General features: G+C 43.2%; 5 non-coding genes across 5 annotated transcripts; all 5 read left to right on the top strand.

Moving 5' to 3' along the window:
• Nucleotides 1–415: 415 nt before the first annotated feature.
• LOC141229756 (U2 spliceosomal RNA) lies at nt 416–606 on the top strand. The gene has a single exon (XR_012296378.1). It is a non-coding gene; the product is annotated as a U2 spliceosomal RNA (small nuclear RNA).
• Nucleotides 607–6,755: 6,149 nt separating this feature from the next.
• On the top strand, nt 6,756–6,948 carry LOC141229987 (U2 spliceosomal RNA). The gene has a single exon (XR_012296597.1). It is a non-coding gene; the product is annotated as a U2 spliceosomal RNA (small nuclear RNA).
• Nucleotides 6,949–8,066: 1,118 nt separating this feature from the next.
• On the top strand, nt 8,067–8,257 carry LOC141229755 (U2 spliceosomal RNA). Its single transcript, XR_012296377.1, has one exon. It is a non-coding gene; the product is annotated as a U2 spliceosomal RNA (small nuclear RNA).
• A 6,127-nt stretch (nt 8,258–14,384) lies between these two features.
• Nucleotides 14,385–14,576, top strand: LOC141229974 (U2 spliceosomal RNA). Its single transcript, XR_012296586.1, has one exon. It is a non-coding gene; the product is annotated as a U2 spliceosomal RNA (small nuclear RNA).
• Nucleotides 14,577–15,694: 1,118 nt separating this feature from the next.
• LOC141229754 (U2 spliceosomal RNA) lies at nt 15,695–15,885 on the top strand. The gene has a single exon (XR_012296376.1). It is a non-coding gene; the product is annotated as a U2 spliceosomal RNA (small nuclear RNA).
• The last annotated feature ends 4,714 nt before the right edge of the window (nt 15,886–20,599 follow it).

Raw genomic sequence — 20,599 nt, 5'->3', positions numbered from 1 at the left:
TCATAATAGGCTCTGAGCCTTTATATACCTGTGCACAGCAGCAGCCACCTTCAGTCTGCTGCTGGACAGCCATCAGCAGCAGCAGCAGCAGGAGAGGTATGTAATCAGCAGCCCTCCTGCTAAGGGTAGACAGCTGCTCGTTCCACCCCACCCCCCGCCTTAATTGGTTCTCCTCCCTTCCAACGGTGTTGAGGCGGGTGGGAACAGCAGGGGGTGAAGGTGCTGTGTTTAAAGAGGTGGAGTTATGCAGATCTAAAACGTGTGGATTGCAGCAGCAGCAAGCCGAAAAGTGCAGGCATGTAAGGGATCTAGAGGTTGACAACATGTCTTCTTAACGGGAGTCCAGGAGCTCATCTCCACAAATGGACTTTTCAGGATCCTTGGGTGGCTCCGTAGTTTGAAACCAATTCTGGTTATCGCTTCTCGGCCTTTTGGCTAAGATCAAGTGTAGTATCTGTTCTTATCAGTTTAATATCTGATACGTCCCCTATCTGGGGACCATATATTAAATGGATTTTTAGAACAGGGAGATGGAAAAAGAGCTTGCTCTGTCCACTCCACGCATTGACCTGGTATTGCAGTATCTCCAGGACCGGTGCACCCCTTCTTTAATGCAGTTTCTAAAATCAGAAAGAATTGAATTCAATGTTTTTTGTTCATTTTGCTTGTTTGTCGGATTTTGGGATGGACTTTTTGGCTTTGCTTTTCTTCTCCTCATTGGATTTTTCATGTTCAAAGTTGCAGAAGCCAGATTACAAGCTCATTTTGGTTCAACTTCAGCAACTGTGCATTGCATTGCCATGTAATGTAATGAAATGCTATCTTTCTAGCTCTCCCTTTTTACTTCCTTTTGGATAAACAGACATATTAGGCAAGCATTTTGGAGCTTTCACCTAAATAACTACAGGTGGTGAGATAAGCTGCACAATATAATTGACCTTTCAGTATATTGTTGCACACACACCATCTATTTAGCAAATGCCCTTGTTATCAACAGCAGCCTTTTAAACTCACCTGAGCTAACAGGTATGTGCGCTGGTTACTCTGCTGCGCTTAAAATTTCTTTTTTGGTTTGCTACAATGCCTTTTCTGAAACGTTGTCTCCCTCTGCTGGAACACTGACTTCTTTCAATTAATGCCTGCAGACTATAAAAGAGAACCCAACCCAAAAAGTTTGGTTGATTAGTCTGTGGCATTCTGTTAAACTGTTGCTTATGGCGGTCTCTGTGAGCTTCTCAGCGACATTCAGCCAGCCAGGTATCCTGCCTGCAGTAGATGGAATGTGGCAATGGAACGCTGGCTGCGCGTGTCATAATAGGCTCTGAGCCTTTATATACCTGCGCACAGCAGCAGCCACCTTCAGTCTGCTGCTGGACAGCCAGCAGCAGCAGGAGAGGTAAGTAATCAGCAGCCCTCCTGCTAAGGGTAGACAGCTGCTCGTTCCACCCCACCCCCCGCCTTAATTGGTTCTCCTCCCTTCCAACGGTGTTGAGGCGGGTGGGAACAGCAGGGGGTGAGGGTGCTGTGTTTAAAGAGGTGGAGTTATGCAGATCTAAAACGCGTGGATTGCAGCAGCAGCAAGCCGAAAAGTGCAGGCATGTAAGGGATCTAGAGGTTGACAACATGTCTTCTTAACGGGAGTCCAGGAGCTCATCTCCACAAATGGACTCTTCAGGATCCTTGGGTGGCTCCGTAGTTCGAAACCAATTCTGGTTATCGCTTCTCGGCCTTTTGGCTGCGATCGTATGACTGTACCTTGATTGGTGCGAGTCTCCTGGAGGAATCCGGACCCTTTTGTGGAGGATTTTCTGCTTTTTCCTGTGGTATTCCATACCGACAGAATCCAAGATGTCTTTTGTGAAGAACACCATCCGTTTGTCCGTGGATCCATCTGACCAGAACAAGAACAACGTGGTTTTCATTGTCCAAGACATCGTTGAAGGCAAAGCTGGAGCAAGACGTTCTGAGATCTTCAGTGTCAACGAATTTTCACGTCAAGGTAATTATGACGTTACCTTTATGGACCAGGATGTTTGCCTTAATGTCTTTTAATGGCTCCGTGGTCACTCTAGTGACCCCTGCTTGGAAGGAGTTAGATGGGAACCTTTGTTTGGTCTGCAAGAAAAGGAGGTGACTGTGACTGTCTATAACCCTTTTACAGACCCTGAGCTGCTGGAGTGCTTCCTCTCTCGCTACTGTGAATATGTGCGGAAGGGAGTGAAGCAAGTCAATTGTCTAGGAATCTTTAACTGTCAGTATAAATTCCGTGTGAAATTGAAAAGGGATCCTGACAGTGTGGGGGGCTTTAGACACCCTCCATCAAATTTTTCCGTTGCAGGCCATAGAGGTTTCCTCTTTTACCCAGGCCAGCCCATGTTTTGCCGTAGATACTTTTCTTTCGGACATACCATGGTAACATGCCTTCAAGGGCAGTGTTGCCGAAATTGCAGAAAGGAGGGGCATATGGCCAACCAGTGTCCAGAGGCCAAGTCCTGTGATGTCTGTGGGAGTAGTGATCACATGTATAAGGACTGTCCTATGAGTGCACCTAGACGTTCTGATAAAGAACAGAAGGAGGAAGAGCTGGAGAGGAGACAGATGGCAAGTGCACTGAAAGTGCTGGAAAGATTGGAGAGGGAGGAGAGAGAGGGAAGGAGGCGGGAAACTGGTAGAGCCTCTCCCTCTACGGCGCCAGAGGAGGTGTCCCTGAGACCATGTTCTTCTTCTGCTGAAGAAATGAGGAAGAAGCGGAGGGAAGAAAAGGAGTTCTGGAGGGAAGTGGCAAAGGTGGAGAAAAAGGCAGTGTCTGCGAGAATATCTAGGAAAGTGGTGGAAGCAGAGCTGCCTGAGATGATGACTTTTGGAGAGGCAATGGACGCAACAGGATGTGAAGTGCAAATCTCGGAACCCGACAGTCCTGAACACCCTTCGGGTCCTGAAAACATTGAAGATTTTTCTTCGGAGGATGATAGGGGTGCAAAGAAGAGTCGTAGGGAGGATGGTGGGGGCAGTGATGATGCAGATTTTAGTGAGCCTCAGAGGAAGATCAGAACTGCCAGAATGAGGAGTGTGGCTGGTGAAGCCAGCGGGTCGGAAACCAGCTGTTCTGTTCTGATGGCGGAGGAGGATAGTGGTGGTGCTGGATAGTGTCACCATATAATATTGTAAATGTTTTTTCTTTTTGTCCTCTTGTGAGCTTTGGTTTAGGCCAAAGGCTATTTCTTTGTGTAATTGGTGAAGGAGTAGAAGTATTATGGGATTTACCATAGTGTCCCAAAACGTAAGAGTGTTTAAAAGTAAAGTAAGAAGAGCTGCTATTTTTGAGTTTTTAGCTATGCAAAATGCATCTATTTTTTGTTTACAAGAATGTGGGGTAGTGGATGGTGTGAAAGGGGATGAATGGTCTTATGGAGCGTCTGTGTGGTCGGGGAGTGCATGTAATAAGAATGATGGTGTGGGTATTTTGGTTAAAGGAAGGGAGGTTGTTTTGAGTGATTATTTGGTTATTGAGGTGGGGAGATGTATCCTTGCTAATTTTGTATACAAGAATGTAAAGTTTTGTGTTATTAATGTTTATGCGCCAGTTGAAAAAAATGAGCGCAAAAATTTATTTGAAAAAATTAAGCTTTTTGTTCCAGGAAGAATACCTGTGGTAATTGTGGGTGATATGAACTGTGATGTGGGGAGAGTGAATGTGGATGTGTCTGGGAAAGCATTATTGGAGTTAGTGAATGATTTTGGGTTGTGTGATATGCAGCGCGTGTGTAACATGAATCCTTTGTTGAACACTTTCTTTTCTGAGAGTGGTAGGGTACAATCCAGATTGGATTATTGTTTTATTTCTAAAAATATGGTTTCTGTTAATTATAGGCAGGAAAACGTTCTTTTTTCAGATCATGTGTGTATGTTGTGTGAGTTGGATATAAAAGTTGATGGAGTGTTTGGGAGAGGATTGTGGAAGTTAAATGTTAAACTGTTAGAGAATGAAGATGTGAGAAAGGAGTATGAAAGGCGGTATGAAGAATGGTGTAAGCATAAAAATGAGTTTGGGAATGTTTGTGAGTGGTGGGACTGGGTGAAGAAACAAACAAAAATGTTCTTTAAAAATTTAGGATACAAGTATGCAGCAATTAAAAGAGAGAGTTTTGTTAAACTGAACGCGCGGTTGAGCGTTTTGTATAAGTTAAGGGAAGGAGGAGTTGAGGTGGAGGAGGATATTTTAGAGGTAAAAAAGGAGATTAGTGAGTTTTTGTTGGAGAGAGGGAGAAGCATAGTGTTTAGGGCAAAGATTGATAAGATGGAGCAGGATGAGAAATGTTCTTGGTTTTTCTTTAAAAAAGTTTTTGGAAAGAAACAGAGTATGAGCGTGGTGTATGGAGCAGATGGAAGTGAGGTGAGTGGAGAGGATATGTGTGAAGAGGTGGCTAAGTTTTATGAGGATCTGTATGCAGTGAAACAGAGGGATGAATGTTTGGAGAATGATGTTTTGAGTGTGTTAGAGAGTAAGTTGAGTGAAGCAGAAAGAGAGAGAGTGATGGGTGAGGTGACTGGTGATGAGGTATGGAAGGTTATGTGTAGTATGGCTTTGAATAAGACGCCGGGGGAGGATGGCCTCCCAGTAGAATTTTATCGTGTGATGTGGGGTGTGATTGGTAAGGACTTTGTGGATGTATGTAAGTATATGTGGGGAAACATGGAGGTGACTGAGAGTATGCGTGCAGGTATGGTTGTGTTAATTCCTAAGAAAGGGGATTTGAAAAGTCTGAGGAATTGGAGGCCAATAACGTTACTTAATTGTGATTATAAAATCTATGCAAAACTTATGGCTAATAGGATGCGTGATGTGATAGAGAGTGTGATTGGGGATGAGCAGTGTTGTGCGGTACCTGGGAGGCGGATTCATGAGTGTGTGTGTATGTTAAGAGATTGTCTATGGGATTGCATGGGTCGTAAGAAGAGTGTATTTTTGTTAAGTTTGGATTTTGAAAAGGCTTATGATAGGTTGTCGCATGGTTTTTTGTTCAGAGTGTTGTTAAAAATGGGTTTTCCGGCTGATTTTGTTGGGCGAGTGAGAAGTTTGTATGCGGGTGTTTATAGCTGTGTTTTAATGAATGGGTATGTGGGTAGGAAAGTGAATGTGTTTTCGGGTGTGCGACAGGGGTGTCCTTTGTCCCCTGTAGCATTTATTTGTGCAATTGAGCCATTGTTGTGTATGCTGAGGAAAGATAAGGTAATTCGTGGTGTGCAAGTGCCGGGAGGTGGAGGAAAAGAATGGAAGGTGAGTGGTTATATGGATGACGTGTGTGTATTATGTGATTCTGAATGTTCGGTGAGGCGGGTGAAGTTGTTAGTGTCTATTTTTTGTGGTGCATCTGCGTTTAAAGTGAATTGGGAAAAGAGTGAGTGTAAGGGTTTTGGAGGCGGAAGTTTAAGTAGGGATGTAGGTGTGAATGTAGTGAATGGACCTATTAAAGTTTTGGGTGTGAAGTTTTCAGAGAGTTTGGATGGGAAAGAAAGTTGGGATGATGCGAAAGGAAAAGTTGAGCAGAAGTTGAATTTTTGGAAATTGAGGAGTTTATCCTTTTTTGGGAAGATTTTAATTGTTAAGAGTGTGGTGTTGCCAATATTTTTATATATTGCGGTAGTATTTCCACCAGGATATATGTGTATGAGAAGCTTGAATAGAATTTTATTTGTTTTTTTGTGGAACTCGAAAATGGAGAGAGCTAGGAGAGAAATTTTGGTTAAAAGAGTGGAAAAAGGTGGTTTGGGTTTTCCGAATTTGGACGTGTTTTTTGGTGTGAATATCGTTGTGTTTGTTTTGAAAGTGATTAGGGCGGATGGAAAGTTTTCATCTATGTGTAGGTATTTATTTGGAGCGTATTTGTTTCGTTTAAAGTGGCAAGAAAGGGATTTGCGATGTCCGATTGCTTTTGAGGTGCCTGTATGGTATGTGTGGGTTTATAAGTTTTTGGTGAGGTATGAACTGTGTGATGCAGATGTGAGATTGCTGGAGAATAAGAAGGCTGTGTATAGGATGATTGAATGTAGAGAGGTAGAATGTGGAATAAATATGGTTAGGGGTGGTGATGTGCAGAAGGTTTGGAAGAAAGTGCGGATGAGTGGTATGACCAACAAACAGAGTGAAGTTGTGTGGCAGTCTTTACATGGAGTATTACCTGTGAGAGAGTTTCAGAGGAATAGAGGTTTGGTGAGGAGTGAAATGTGTCCAAGAAATGGCTGTGGTGGAAGGGAAAGTGTGTTGCATGTTTTTTGGAATTGCCAGTATGCTAGAGATGTGATTGGGAGAATGGGGCCTTTGTGTAAAGAATTGTGTGGTGTGAATTTGTTGTCTTTTGAGTTGTTTATGTTTGGTTTGGGAATATGTGATGGGACGAAGGAAAGAGTCTTGTGGTTGATGCTTGCATGTATAAAGGAAGTGTTATGGGATGTGAGGAATGTGTATGTGTTTAAAAGGAAGGAAATTGCTGTAAAGGATAGTGTGAAGGTGATTTTGGGGAAGATGTATGTGTGTTTCCTATGGGACAAAAAGAGGAGAGGGGAAGTGGATGCGGAGGGAATATGGAAAGTTAAAAAGTGGAGATATATTGTTAGTACCTCTTGATTTTTGTTATTGTTGTTTTGAAATATGAAATAAATATTTCCGATGATGATGGGGACAGCAAATTGCGTATTGGATTTGACGCAGCTGTTTTGATGGAATTTTCCTTTGTCTGGTTTCCATAGACTGTGGAATTTCCTCGTCTGAGGAGAAAAAAAAAAAAAAAAAAAAAATCTGTTCTTATCAGTTTAATATCTGATACGTCCCCTATCTGGGGACCATATATTAAATGGATTTTTAGAACAGGGAGATGGAAAAAGAGCTTGCTCTGTCCACTCCACGCATTGACCTGGTATTGCAGTATCTCCAGGACCGGTGCACCCCTTCTTTAATGCAGTTTCTAAAATCAGAAAGAATTGAATTCAATGTTTTTTGTTCATTTTGCTTGTTTGTCGGATTTTGGGATGGACTCTTTGGCTTTGCTTTTCTTCTCCTCATTGGATTTTTCATGTTCAAAGTTGCAGAAGCCAGATTACAAGCTCATTTTGGTTCAACTTCAGCAACTGTGCATTGCATTGCCATGTAATGTAATGAAATGCTATCTTTCTAGCTCTCCCTTTTTACTTCCTTTTGGATAAACAGACATATTAGGCAAGCATTTTGGAGCTTTCACCTAAATAACTACAGGTGGTGAGATAAGCTGCACAATATAATTGACCTTTCAGTATATTGTTGCACACACACCATCTATTTAGCAAATGCCCTTGTTATCAACAGCAGCCTTTTAAACTCACCTGAGCTAACAGGTATGTGCGCTGGTTACTCTGCTGCGCTTAAAATTTCTTTTTTGGTTTGCTACAATGCCTTTTCTGAAACGTTGTCTCCCTCTGCTGGAACACTGACTTCTTTCATTTAATGCCTGCAGACTATAAAAGAGAACCCAACCCAAAAAGTTTGGTTGATTAGTCTGTGGCATTCTGTTAAACTGTTGCTTATGGCGGTCTCTGTGAGCTTCTCAGCGACATTCAGCCAGCCAGGTATCCTGCCTGCAGTAGATGGAATGTGGCAATGGAACGCTGGCTGCGCGTGTCATAATAGGCTCTGAGCCTTTAAATACCTGTGCACAGCAGCAGCCACCTTCAGTCTGCTGCTGGACAGCCAGCAGCAGCAGCAGCAGCAGGAGAGGTATGTAATCAGCAGCCCTCCTGCTAAGGGTAGACAGCTGCTCGTTCCACCCCACCCCCCGCCTTAATTGGTTCTCCTCCCTTCCAACGGTGTTGAGGCGGGTGGGAACAGCAGGGGGTGAAGGTGCTGTGTTTAAAGAGGTGGAGTTATGCAGATCTAAAACGCGTGGATTGCAGCAGCAGCAAGCCGAAAAGTGCAGGCATGTAAGGGATCTAGAGGTTGACAACATGTCTTCTTAACGGGAGTCCAGGAGCTCATCTCCACAAATGGACTTTTCAGGATCCTTGGGTGGCTCCGTAGTTTGAAACCAATTCTGGTTATCGCTTCTCGGCCTTTTGGCTAAGATCAAGTGTAGTATCTGTTCTTATCAGTTTAATATCTGATACGTCCCCTATCTGGGGACCATATATTAAATGGATTTTTAGAACAGGGAGATGGAAAAAGAGCTTGCTCTGTCCACTCCACGCATTGACCTGGTATTGCAGTATCTCCAGGACCGGTGCACCCCTTCTTTAATGCAGTTTCTAAAATCAGAAAGAATTGAATTCAATGTTTTTTGTTCATTTTGCTTGTTTGTCAGATTTTGGGATGGACTCTTTGGCTTTGCTTTTCTTCTCCTCATTGGATTTTTCATGTTCAAAGTTGCAGAAGCCAGATTACAAGCTCATTTTGGTTCAACTTCAGCAACTGTGCATTGCATTGCCATGTAATGTAATGAAATGCTATCTTTCTAGCTCTCCCTTTTTACTTCCTTTTGGATAAACAGACATATTAGGCAAGCATTTTGGAGCTTTCACCTAAATAACTACAGGTGGTGAGATAAGCTGCACAATATAATTGACCTTTCAGTATATTGTTGCACACACACCATCTATTTAGCAAATGCCCTTGTTATCAACAGCAGCCTTTTAAACTCACCTGAGCTAACAGGTATGTGCGCTGGTTACTCTGCTGCGCTTAAAATTTCTTTTTTGGTTTGCTACAATGCCTTTTCTGAAACGTTGTCTCCCTCTGCTGGAACACTGACTTCTTTCATTTAATGCCTGCAGACTATAAAAGAGAACCCAACCCAAAAAGTTTGGTTGATTAGTCTGTGGCATTCTGTTAAACTGTTGCTTATGGCGGTCTCTGTGAGCTTCTCAGCGACATTCAGCCAGCCAGGTATCCTGCCTGCAGTAGATGGAATGTGGCAATGGAACGCTGGCTGCGCGTGTCATAATAGGCTCTGAGCCTTTATATACCTGTGCACAGCAGCAGCCACCTTCAGTCTGCTGCTGGACAGCCAGCAGCAGCAGCAGCAGCAGGAGAGGTATGTAATCAGCAGCCCTCCTGCTAAGGGTAGACAGCTGCTCGTTCCACCCCACCCCCCGCCTTAATTGGTTCTCCTCCCTTCCAACGGTGTTGAGGCGGGTGGGAACAGCAGGGGGTGAAGGTGCTGTGTTTAAAGAGGTGGAGTTATGCAGATCTAAAACGCGTGGATTGCAGCAGCAGCAAGCCGAAAAGTGCAGGCATGTAAGGGATCTAGAGGTTGACAACATGTCTTCTTAACGGGAGTCCAGGAGCTCATCTCCACAAATGGACTTTTCAGGATCCTTGGGTGGCTCCGTAGTTTGAAACCAATTCTGGTTATCGCTTCTCGGCCTTTTGGCTAAGACCATTTGGTTGCAGCCTGATAGGTGCGAGTTCTCTGGAGGAATCCAGGCCTTTTTGCGAAAGGATTTGGCGATTTTCTGTGGTATTATACCGACAGGTTTTGAAGATGAACTTCGTGAAGAATACTATCCGAATTGGAGTGGATCCATCAGTTTCCGAGAGGAATAATGTGTCCTTCATCGTGGAGAAACTTTTGGAAGGAAAAGCTGGAGCAAAACGAGGCGACTTCTACAGCGTCAACGAGTTTCCTAAATCAGGTACATATGACGTGACTTTTGTAGAAGAAAATACCTGCCTTGATGTGTTTGAGTGGCTTCGGAGTCACACTGATGATCCTTTCTTGGAAGGGGTGTGGTTTGAACCCTTGTTTGGACTTCAAGAAAAGATTGTGTGGGTAACAGTTTATAACCCTTTTACTGAGCCAGCATTGCTTGAAGGCTTCCTTGCACGGTACTGTGATTATGTGCGTAAAGGGGAAAAGCAGTTTAATTCTTTAGGTATTTTCAACTGCAAATACAAGTTTCGGGTGAAACTGAAGAAGGATCCTGGAAGTGTGGGAGGCTTTAGACATCCTCCTGCGAATTTTTCTGTGGCGGGACATAGGGGCTTCCTTTACTATGTAGGGCAGCCTATGTATTGCAGGAAATGTTACTGCTTTGGACATGTGCAGGATGCATGTAAGAAAGGGCAATGTTGCCGTAACTGCAAAGAGGAGGGGCATGTGGCAAGTGCGTGCCCGAAGCCCAAGGCTTGTGACATGTGTGGAAGTGGTGAGCACATGTTTAAAGATTGCCCGCAGGGTGTGCCCAGGAAAACTGATAAGGAGAGGAAGAAGGAGGAGGAGGAGAGGAGGGTTTTGCAGCAGATAGAAAGAGAAACTGCTAGAATGGAGAGAGAGCAGAGGAGGCGGAGTGAAAGGTCTGCCCCTGAAACTGTGAGTCTGAGGCCTGCTTACCAGAAGGAGAAAAAGGCACCTAAAATGGAGAAGGAGCTTGTGAAAGAATTGAGGAGAATGGAGGGGCAGATGAATGCAGCGGGAGAAGGAAGGTGTCCGGATACGTTGGACTTTCAGGACGTTGTAGATGCTGCAGATTGTATGGAAACTGGGGAAGGGTCATCACACCCTTCAGATCCTGAGAATATTGAGGAGTACTTCTCCGATGAGGGTGGGGGGAGTAGAAAGTGTCACAGGGAGGGTGGTGGGGCAAATGATGAAGAAGATATCAAGGCACCGCAGCGAAAAGTGGGTGCCAAGAAAGCAAGGTGGGGTGATGGTGATGCTGCTAGCGGCTCGGAAACGAGTTGCTCGGTTCAGATGGTGGAAGAAGATAGTGGGGGTGCTGGTTAAGGTTGCCTTGCAATATGCGTGATAATGCCTATTATAAGCTTTGACTTAAGTCAAAGGCTTTTTCTTGTGAGTGGAGTTTTTGTAGTGTTTTTGTAACTTTTCTGTTTTCGTTTTTTTTAGGAGGTTTAAAAAAGGAAAAAATGGGTTTTACTATAATTTCACAAAATGTGAGAGTGTTTAAAAATAAGGCCAGGAGGGCTGCAATTTTTGATTTTTTGGCTATGAAGAATGCATCGATTTTTTGTTTGCAAGAGTGTGGAGTGGTGGATGGGGTGAGAGGAGATGAATGGTCTCATGGAGCATCTGTGTGGTCGGGGAGTGCATGTAATAAAAATGATGGTGTGGGGATTTTAGTTAAAGGGAGGGAGGTGGTTTTGAGTGATTATGTGGTGATTGATGTGGGGAGGTGCATTTTAGCAAATTTTGAGTATAAAAATGTTAAATTTTGTGTTATTAATGTTTATGCGCCGGTGGAGAAAAATGACCGGAAAAAGTTATTTGAAAAAATTAAACTTTTTGTTCCGGGAAGAATGCCTGTGGTGATTGTGGGTGATATGAATTGTGATGTGGGGAGAGTGAATGTGGATGTGTCTGGGAAAACTTTGTTAGAGTTGGTTAGTGATTTTGATTTGCATGATATGCAAAGTGTATGTAAAGTGAGGCCTTTGTTAAATACCTTCTTTTCCGAAAGTGGAAGAATACAATCTAGATTGGATTACTGTTTTATTTCAAAAAATATGATTCCTGTTGACTATAAGCAGGAGAATGTTTTGTTTTCAGATCATGTGTGCATGTCGTGTGAGTTGGATGTGAATGTGAATGGGGTGTTTGGGAAAGGTTTGTGGAAGTTGAATGTTAAGTTATTGGAGTATGAGGAAGTAAGAAAGGAATATGCAAGACGGTATGAGGAGTGGTGTGAGTGTAAAAATGGTTTTGGGAATGTTTGTGGGTGGTGGGATTGGGTTAAAAAACAGACAAAAATTTTTTTCAAAAATTTGGGTTATAAGATGGCAGCAGTCAAGAGGAGACATTTTGTGAGTTTAAATGCACGTTTAAGTTTCTTGTATAAATTGAGGGAGGGAGGGATGGAGGTGGAGGAGGATATTTTACAAGTGAAAAAGGAGGTTCATGAGTTCTTGTTGGAAAAAGGGAGGAGTATTGTCTTTAGAGCAAAAGTTGATAATTTGGAGTATGATGAAAAATGTTCACGTTTTTTTTTCAAGAAGGTTTTTGGGAAAAAGCAAAATATGTGTGTGTTGAATGGAGCAGATGGAAGCGAGGTGAGTGGAGAGGATATGTGTGAGGAAGTGGCAAAGTTTTATGAGGATTTGTATGCTGTAAAGTGGAGGGATGAGTGTTTGGAGAATGATGTTTTGAGTACGTTAGAGAGTAAATTGAATGAGGCGGAAAGAGAGAGGCTGATGGATGCTGTGACAAGTGATGAAGTATGGAAGGTTATGTGTAGTATGGCTTTGAATAAGACGCCGGGGGAGGATGGTCTTCCAGTAGAATTTTACCGCATGATGTGGGATGTGATTGGGAGTGATTTTGTGGATTTTTGTAAGTATATGTGGGAAAATATGGAGGTGGCAGGTAGTATGCGTGCAGGTATGGTTGTATTGATTCCGAAAAAGGGTGATTTGAAGAGTCTGAAAAACTGGAGGCCAATAACATTATTGAACTGTGATTATAAGATCTACGCAAAATTAATGGCAAATAGGATGCGTGATGTGATAGAGAGTGTGATTGGGGATGAGCAGTGTTGTGCAGTACCTGGGAGACGGATTCACGAGTGTGTGTGTATATTGAGAGATTGTCTATGGGATTGTATGAGCCGGAAGAAGAGTGTGTTTTTGTTGAGCCTGGATTTTGAAAAGGCGTATGATAGGTTGTCGCATGGTTTTTTGTTTAGAGTGTTGCTGAGAATGGGTTTTCCTGCTGATTTTGTTGGGAGAGTGAGAAGTCTATATACAGATATTTATAGTTGTGTTTTAATGAACGGTTATGTCGGTAGGAGAGTGAATGTGCATTCGGGCGTGAGGCAGGGGTGTCCGTTATCCCCTGTGGCTTTTATTTGTGCAATTGAACCTTTGTTGTGTATGTTGAGGAAGGATAAAGTGGTTCGAGGTGTGCAAGTGCCGGGAGGTGGAGGAAGAGAGTGGAAGGTGAGTGGTTATATGGATGACGTGTGTGTATTATGTGATTCTGAATGTTCGGTGAGGCGGGTGAAGTTGTTAGTGTCTATCTTTTGTGGTGCGTCTGCATTTAAAGTGAATTGGGAAAAGAGTGAGTGTAAGGTTTTTGGAAGTGGTATTTTGAGTAGAGATGTAGGTGTGAACGTAGTGAGTGGGCCCATTAAGGTTTTGGGAGTGAAGTTTTCAGAAAGATTGGATGGGAAAGAAAGTTGGGATGACGCGAAAGAGAAGGTTGAAAAGAAGTTATGTTTTTGGAAGTTGAGAAGCCTTACTTTCTTTGGAAAAATCTTAGTCATTAAAAGCGTGGTGTTGCCTATTTTTTTATATGTTGCAGTTGTGTTTCCACCAGGTTATATGGTTTTGAGAGGATTGAATAGGATTTTGTTTGTTTTTTTGTGGAATTCTAAAATGGAGAGGGCGCGGAGGGAAGTGTTGGTGAAGCGTATGGAGAAAGGTGGTTTGGGTTTTCCAAATTTAGAAGTTTTTTTGGGTGTGAATATTGTGGTGTTTGTGCTGAAAGTGATTATGGGCGATGGAAAGTTTTCATGTATGTGTGGATATTTATTTGGGGCTTATTCTTTTCGTTTGAAGTGGAGAGAGAGGGATTTGCGGTGTCCGGTTGCTTTTGAGGTGCCCGTGTGGTATGTGTGGGTTTATAAGTTTTTGGTGAAGTATGAGTTGTGTGATGTGGATGTGAGGTTGTTGGGAAATAAGAAGGCTGTGTACAGGATGATTGAGTGTAGAGAAATGGAGAGTGGAATAAATTTGGTGAGAGGGTGTGATGTGCAAAAAGTATGGAAGAAGGTGCGGATGGGTGGTATGACAAATAAGCAGAGTGAGGTTGTGTGGCAGTCTTTGCATGGAGTGTTGCCAGTAAGAGAGTTTCAGAGGAATAGAGGTTTAGTGAGGAGTGAAACGTGTCCAAGAAATGGCTGTGGTGGAAGGGAAAGTGTGTTGCATGTTTTTTGGAATTGCCAGTATGCTAGAGATGTGATTGGGAGAATGGGGCCTTTGTGTAAAGAATTGTGTGGTGTGAATTTGTTGTCCTTTGAGTTGTTTATGTTTGGTTTGGGAATATGTGATGGGACGAAGGAAAGAGTCTTGTGGTTGATGCTTGCGTGTATAAAGGAAGTGTTATGGGATGTGAGGAATGTGTATGTGTTTAAAAGGAAGGAAATTGCTGTAAAGGATAGTGTGAAGGTGATTATGGGGAAGATGTATGTGTGTTTCCTATGGGACAAAAAGAGGAGAGGGGAAGTGGATGCGGAGGGAATATGGAAAGTTAAAAAGTGGAGATATTTTGTAAATACTTCTTGATCTTGTTTTCTGTGTAAGGTTTAAAAAGAAGAAATAAAAATTTTCCGGTGATGATGGGAGCAGCATTTGTGTCGTTGAGATGATGCAGCTGTTTGGAAGGAAGTTCCTTTGGTCGTGACTATAGACCGTGGATTTCCCCATCTGAGGGAAAAAAAAAAAAAAATCTGTTCTTATCAGTTTAATATCTGATACGTCCCCTATCTGGGGACCATATATTAAATGGATTTTTAGAACAGGGAGATGGAAAAAGAGCTTGCTCTGTCCACTCCACGCATTGACCTGGTATTGCAGTATCTCCAGGACCGGTGCACCCCTTCTTTAATGCAGTTTCTAAAATCAGAAAGAATTGAATTCAATGTTTTTTGTTCATTTTGCTTGTTTGTCGGATTTTGGGATGGACTCTTTGGCTTTGCTTTTCTTCTCCTCATTGGATTTTTCATGTTCAAAGTTGCAGAAGCCAGATTACAAGCTCATTTTGGTTCAACTTCAGCAACTGTGCATTGCATTGCCATGTAATGTAATGAAATGCTATCTTTCTAGCTCTCCCTTTTTACTTCCTTTTGGATAAACAGACATATTAGGCAAGCATTTTGGAGCTTTCACCTAAATAACTACAGGTGGTGAGATAAGCTGCACAATATAATTGACCTTTCAGTATATTGTTGCACACACACCATCTATTTAGCAAATGCCCTTGTTATCAACAGCAGCCTTTTAAACTCACCTGAGCTAACAGGTATGTGCGCTGGTTACTCTGCTGCGCTTAAAATTTCTTTTTTGGTTTGCTACAATGCCTTTTCTGAAACGTTGTCTCCCTCTGCTGGAACACTGACTTCTTTCATTTAATGCCTGCAGACTATAAAAGAGAACCCAACCCAAAAAGTTTGGTTGATTAGTCTGTGGCATTCTGTTAAACTGTTGCTTATGGCGGTCTCTGTGAGCTTCTCAGCGACATTCAGCCAGCCAGGTATCCTGCCTGCAGTAGATGGAATGTGGCAATGGAACGCTGGCTGCGCGTGTCATAATAGGCTCTGAGCCTTTATATACCTGTGCACAGCAGCAGCCACCTTCAGTCTGCTGCTGGACAGCCAGCAGCAGCAGCAGCAGCAGGAGAGGTATGTAATCAGCAGCCCTCCTGCTAAGGGTAGACAGCTGCTCGTTCCACCCCACCCCCCGCCTTAATTGGTTCTCCTCCCTTCCAACGGTGTTGAGGCGGGTGGGAACAGCAGGGGGTGAAGGTGCTGTGTTTAAAGAGGTGGAGTTATGCGGATCTAAAACGCGTGGATTGCAGCAGCAGCAAGCCGAAAAGTGCAGGCATGTAAGGGATCTAGAGGTTGACAACATGTCTTCTTAACGGGAGTCCAGGAGCTCATCTCCACAAATGGACTTTTCAGGATCCTTGGGTGGCTCCGTAGTTTGAAACCAATTCTGGTTATCGCTTCTCGGCCTTTTGGCTAAGATCAAGTGTAGTATCTGTTCTTATCAGTTTAATATCTGATACGTCCCCTATCTGGGGACCATATATTAAATGGATTTTTAGAACAGGGAGATGGAAAAAGAGCTTGCTCTGTCCACTCCACGCATTGACCTGGTATTGCAGTATCTCCAGGACCGGTGCACCCCTTCTTTAATGCAGTTTCTAAAATCAGAAAGAATTGAATTCAATGTTTTTTGTTCATTTTGCTTGTTTGTCGGATTTTGGGATGGACTCTTTGGCTTTGCTTTTCTTCTCCTCATTGGATTTTTCATGTTCAAAGTTGCAGAAGCCAGATTACAAGCTCATTTTGGTTCAACTTCAGCAACTGTGCATTGCATTGCCATGTAATGTAAGGAAATGCTATCTTTCTAGCTCTCCCTTTTTACTTCCTTTTGGATAAACAGACATATTAGGCAAGCATTTTGGAGCTTTCACCTAAATAACTACAGGTGGTGAGATAAGCTGCACAATATAATTGACCTTTCAGTATATTGTTGCACACACACCATCTATTTAGCAAATGCCCTTGTTATCAACAGCAGCCTTTTAAACTCACCTGAGCTAACAGGTATGTGTGCTGGTTACTCTGCTGCGCTTAAAATTTCTTTTTTGGTTTGCTACAATGCCTTTTCTGAAACGTTGTCTCCCTCTGCTGGAACACTGACTTCTTTCATTTAATGCCTGCAGACTATAAAAGAGAACCCAACCCAAAAAGTTTGGTTGATTAGTCTGTGGCATTCTGTTAAACTGTTGCTTATGGCGGTCTCTGTGAGCTTCTCAGCGACATTCAGCCAGCCAGGTATCCTGCCTGCAGTAGATGGAATGTGGCAATGGAACGCTGGCTGCGCGTGTCATAATAGGCTCTGAGCCTTTATATACCTGTGCACAGCAGCAGCCACCTTCAGTCTGCTGCTGGACAGCCAGCAGCAGCAGCAGCAGCAGGAGAGGTATGAAATCAGCAGCCCTCCTGCTAAGGGTAGACAGCTGCTCGTTCCACCCCACCCCCCGCCTTAATTGGTTCTCCTCCCTTCCAACGGTGTTGAGGCGGGTGGGAACAGCAGGGGGTGAAGGTGCTGTGTTTAAAGAGGTGGAGTTATGCAGATCTAAAACGCGTGGATTGCAGCAGCAGCAAGCCGAAAAGTGCAGGCATGTAAGGGATCTAGAGGTTGACAACATGTCTTCTTAACGGGAGTCCAGGAGCTCATCTCCACAAATGGACTTTTCAGGATCCTTGGGTGGCTCCGTAGTTTGAAACCAATTCTGGTTATCGCTTCTCGGCCTTTTGGCAAGATCAGTGGTGGTTTTCTGCTGCTGGTGTTGTTTGGAGGGCAGTTGTGACTGGGGTTCCCCCTTGTGGGGCCCTAGTGTGCGATTGAGCGGCGATTGTGTTTATCTGCTGTAAAAATGGTGGAGAAAACACGTGGATTAGAGGACTCGGTCCGTCTGAAGGTGGCTGCAGGTCATGAAGGAGAAATCGGTTTGGACCAAGTTTGCGTTGATGTCTTGAAGAACATTAATGGCTTGAAGGTAACGGATGTATTGGCACTGCAGGATTTTCAGAAACAAGGAATTTATGATATCACTTTTGTTTCTTTGAGTATTTGCCAGAGAGTCTACATGGAGTTGGTACGAATGAAGGAAGAAAAGGAATTGAAATGCCTAGAGTTTATTGCACTGGAACCTCTGTTCCAGCAGACATATAAGTATGTGGTTTTGCACATGTATAACCCTAAAGTTCCGGATGAGACTGTTTCCAATTTTTTAGCTCGGTATTGTAGTGAGGTTAAATTTTTGGGAAGAATGAAGAACAAATACAATTATCTAAATGGCAAGAGGAGATATGTTGTAAAACTGAGACCGGATGATAGAGCTATTGGGGGTGCCAAGAGCATTCCTGCACAGTTTTCTATCGGAGGAGAAAGGGGATTTTGTTTTTATAATGGACAGATGGAATATTGTAGGAAGTGTCATGAGTTTGGACATGTTCAGAAAGATTGTCCAGTGCAAGGTGATGTTTGTAGAGGTTGTGGGAAATCTGGGCATGTTGCAAGTGGTTGCCCAATGAATAAGGTGTGTGATTTGTGTGGACATGCAGATCACCTTGCAAGGAAATGTAGATTGTGGGCTCAGATTCCTAGGTCACAGGTGGACGCTGAAGAGAGGCAGAAGAAGACTCGGCAGGAAAGTGGGGAGGAGGGCGAAGGCTCAGATTCAGAGGGGGAAAGCCAAAAACAAGATGGTGGTAGGGGAAGAGACCATGCGGTGCCCAAGATGGAGGAAAAGGGGCGGAGCCAGAAGAAAGTTGGTTTGAGGGAGGGGCTGGAAGTAATAAACAAAGTAGCTGATGTGCATGGCCCGGGTGATGGGATGGATTTGTCTAATATGGCGGAGTCAGTGAATCCTGTTTTGGGAAGAGATGGGGGTGAGGAAATGGAGGTTTTGGAGGAGGAGGATTCTGATTCGGATGGAACTATAACCCCTCAGCAGCGTGATAGGGTTAACAGTGATTGGAGTGAAAATGAGGAGGAAGATGATGGCAAGGAGGAGAGTTATGCCTCCGTGATTAAAAGAAGTAAGGTGGAGGGGTGTTGGTCTGGGGGGCAGGAAGATCCAGTCTCCCTAAGACCAGGTTATTCTAACAGGGACTCGAGTTCTGAGTCGCCTGATATACGTAGAAAAGTGGGTGGCAGGAGTGGGTTTTCTCCTGGTTCATGATGGATCGGGTATGGTGGAGTTTTTTTCCTGTTGTTATGATGGCGTTGTGTGTTGCTTCTCTGAATGTACGAGGGATTGGTTCTGCTTGTAGGAGAGCAGGGATACTGGAGTACATTGAGAGTGTGAATGCAGATATTGTCTGTCTGCAGGAATGTGTAATTAAATCTGCCCCGCATGAGAGTGAGTGGAATAAGGGGCAATCTTTTTGGTCCCCATGCTCAGAAAACAGGAATGAAGGGGTGGGCATTTTACTGTGTAATTCCAGTCTAAAGGTTTTAGAGTTTAAAGTAATCATACCTGGGAGATGTTTGTTTTTATTAGTGGATTTTTTAGGTCAGCGTGTACGGGTTTTTAATGTTTATGCCCCTGCTGATAAACAAGCAAGAGTTGGGTTTTTGGAGTCTCTAAAGTTGTTTTTACCAGGCAGAGACTTCACTATAGTGGCTGGAGATTTTAATTGTGTCAGATCCGCAAAAGATCGTAAGAGCTCTACGGAAGGTAGGACTGATGTTACGTCTAATATTTTAAATCAGATTGTGCAGGATTTACGCTACACGGATGCTGGTCTGATGGTTGGGCCAAGTGATAAGTTCACATACATATCAGATAGTGGACGTAGTGTTTCCCGAATTGACTATGTTTTTATGTCTGAAGGGATTAAGGTGGCCAAGTGCAACCACGTGATGACGACTTTTTCTGACCACAAGATGATAGTGGTAGATCTGTGTATAGCTGAGTCCCTGGCTTTTGGAAAGGGACTCTGGAAGCTGAACGTAAGCCTGCTGGAAGAGGAGAGTGTTAAGGTTGGTTTTAATAAAGTGTTTTTGTCTTGTGTGTCTGAACAGCACCTTTTTAAAGATTTGCTAGAGTGGTGGGACTGGGCTAAGGAGAAATTTGCATGTTATTTTAAAGGGGTGTGTTTTAGGAGAGCGAAAGCCAAAAGGGATCATGATGCTGCTGTTATTTCAAAATTGGAAGTACTCCATAAGTTTAAGAGAGCGGGGATGGAGGTGGATAAAGAGATTGCAGATTTGAAGGACGAACTGAAGAAGATACTTATTGAAAAAGGGAAGACTATTATGTTTAAGGCAAAAATAAAGCACATGGAGGAAAATGAGCAATGTTCGAGATACTTTTTTAAAAAATGTTTTAAACCTAAAGGGGTTTTTAAGTCTGTTTTTTCTCCTGCAGGGGAGGTATCTGGGGATGAGATGATTGGCAGTATTCTTTCCTTTTATGAAACACTCTTCTCTAACGATAGTAGAGCCAGTGATGCGGAAATTAATGATTATTGCAAAGTATTAACTAATAATATTCCTGAGGAGAAAATTGGGTTTTTAAGTGAGGAGGTTGGGAAAGATGAAATTAGACGGGCAGTGGATGGCTTGGCGAAAGGCAAGACGCCAGGCTGTGATGGTCTTCCTGCTGAATTTTATGTTAGATTTTGGGATATTATAGGTGTGGAGTTTTCCCGGGTGGTGCAATATGGTTTTACTCATGGGATTTTATCGGTTTCTATGCGTAGGGGGATTGTTACGCTGATTCATAAGAAAGGGGACATGAGGGATATTAAAAATTGGAGGCCCATAACATTGTTAAACAGTGATTACAAAATTATTTCTAAAATTGTGGCTGGTAGACTGGCAGATGTGATAGGTGATATGGTGGGGGAGTATCAGGCATGTGCAGTGCCTGGTAGGAAAATTTCAGATAATTTGCTGCTTCTAAGAGACTTAATTTATCAGGCTAATTTGAATAAGAATGCTCTTTTGTTACAGTCGGTGGACCTGGAGAAAGCCTTTGATAAAATATCACATAGATTTTTGTTCTCTGCTTTAAGTCACCTTGGTGTTCCGGATAAATTATTGATGGTCATTAAGAGTTTTTATTGTGGGGTCAGTAGCCAGATTTTAGTTAATGGGCATGTGAGTTCCAGTTTTAATATTTTATCGGGAGTTAGGCAGGGTTGTCCCCTGTCACCAATTCTTTTTATCTGTGTGGTGGAGGCCCTTTTAAAAAGTGTGCAAGTTGACAAGTGTGTGGCTGGTGTTTTTATTCCTGGGGGATCCGGGGGTCCAGTCAAGTCTTTAAGTTATATGGATGATATTGTTTTTACTTGTGGTTCACAGGCGGATCTCAATAGAGTG

Source organism: Phyllobates terribilis, unplaced genomic scaffold (genome assembly GCF_046119375.1).
Source record: "Phyllobates terribilis strain yellow unplaced genomic scaffold, ASM4611937v1 Scaffold_488__1_contigs__length_1352022, whole genome shotgun sequence".
NCBI lineage: Eukaryota > Metazoa > Chordata > Amphibia > Anura > Dendrobatidae > Phyllobates > Phyllobates terribilis.
Note: the sequence above shows the minus strand (reverse complement) of the source record. Positions and strands in the feature narration are given on the sequence as shown.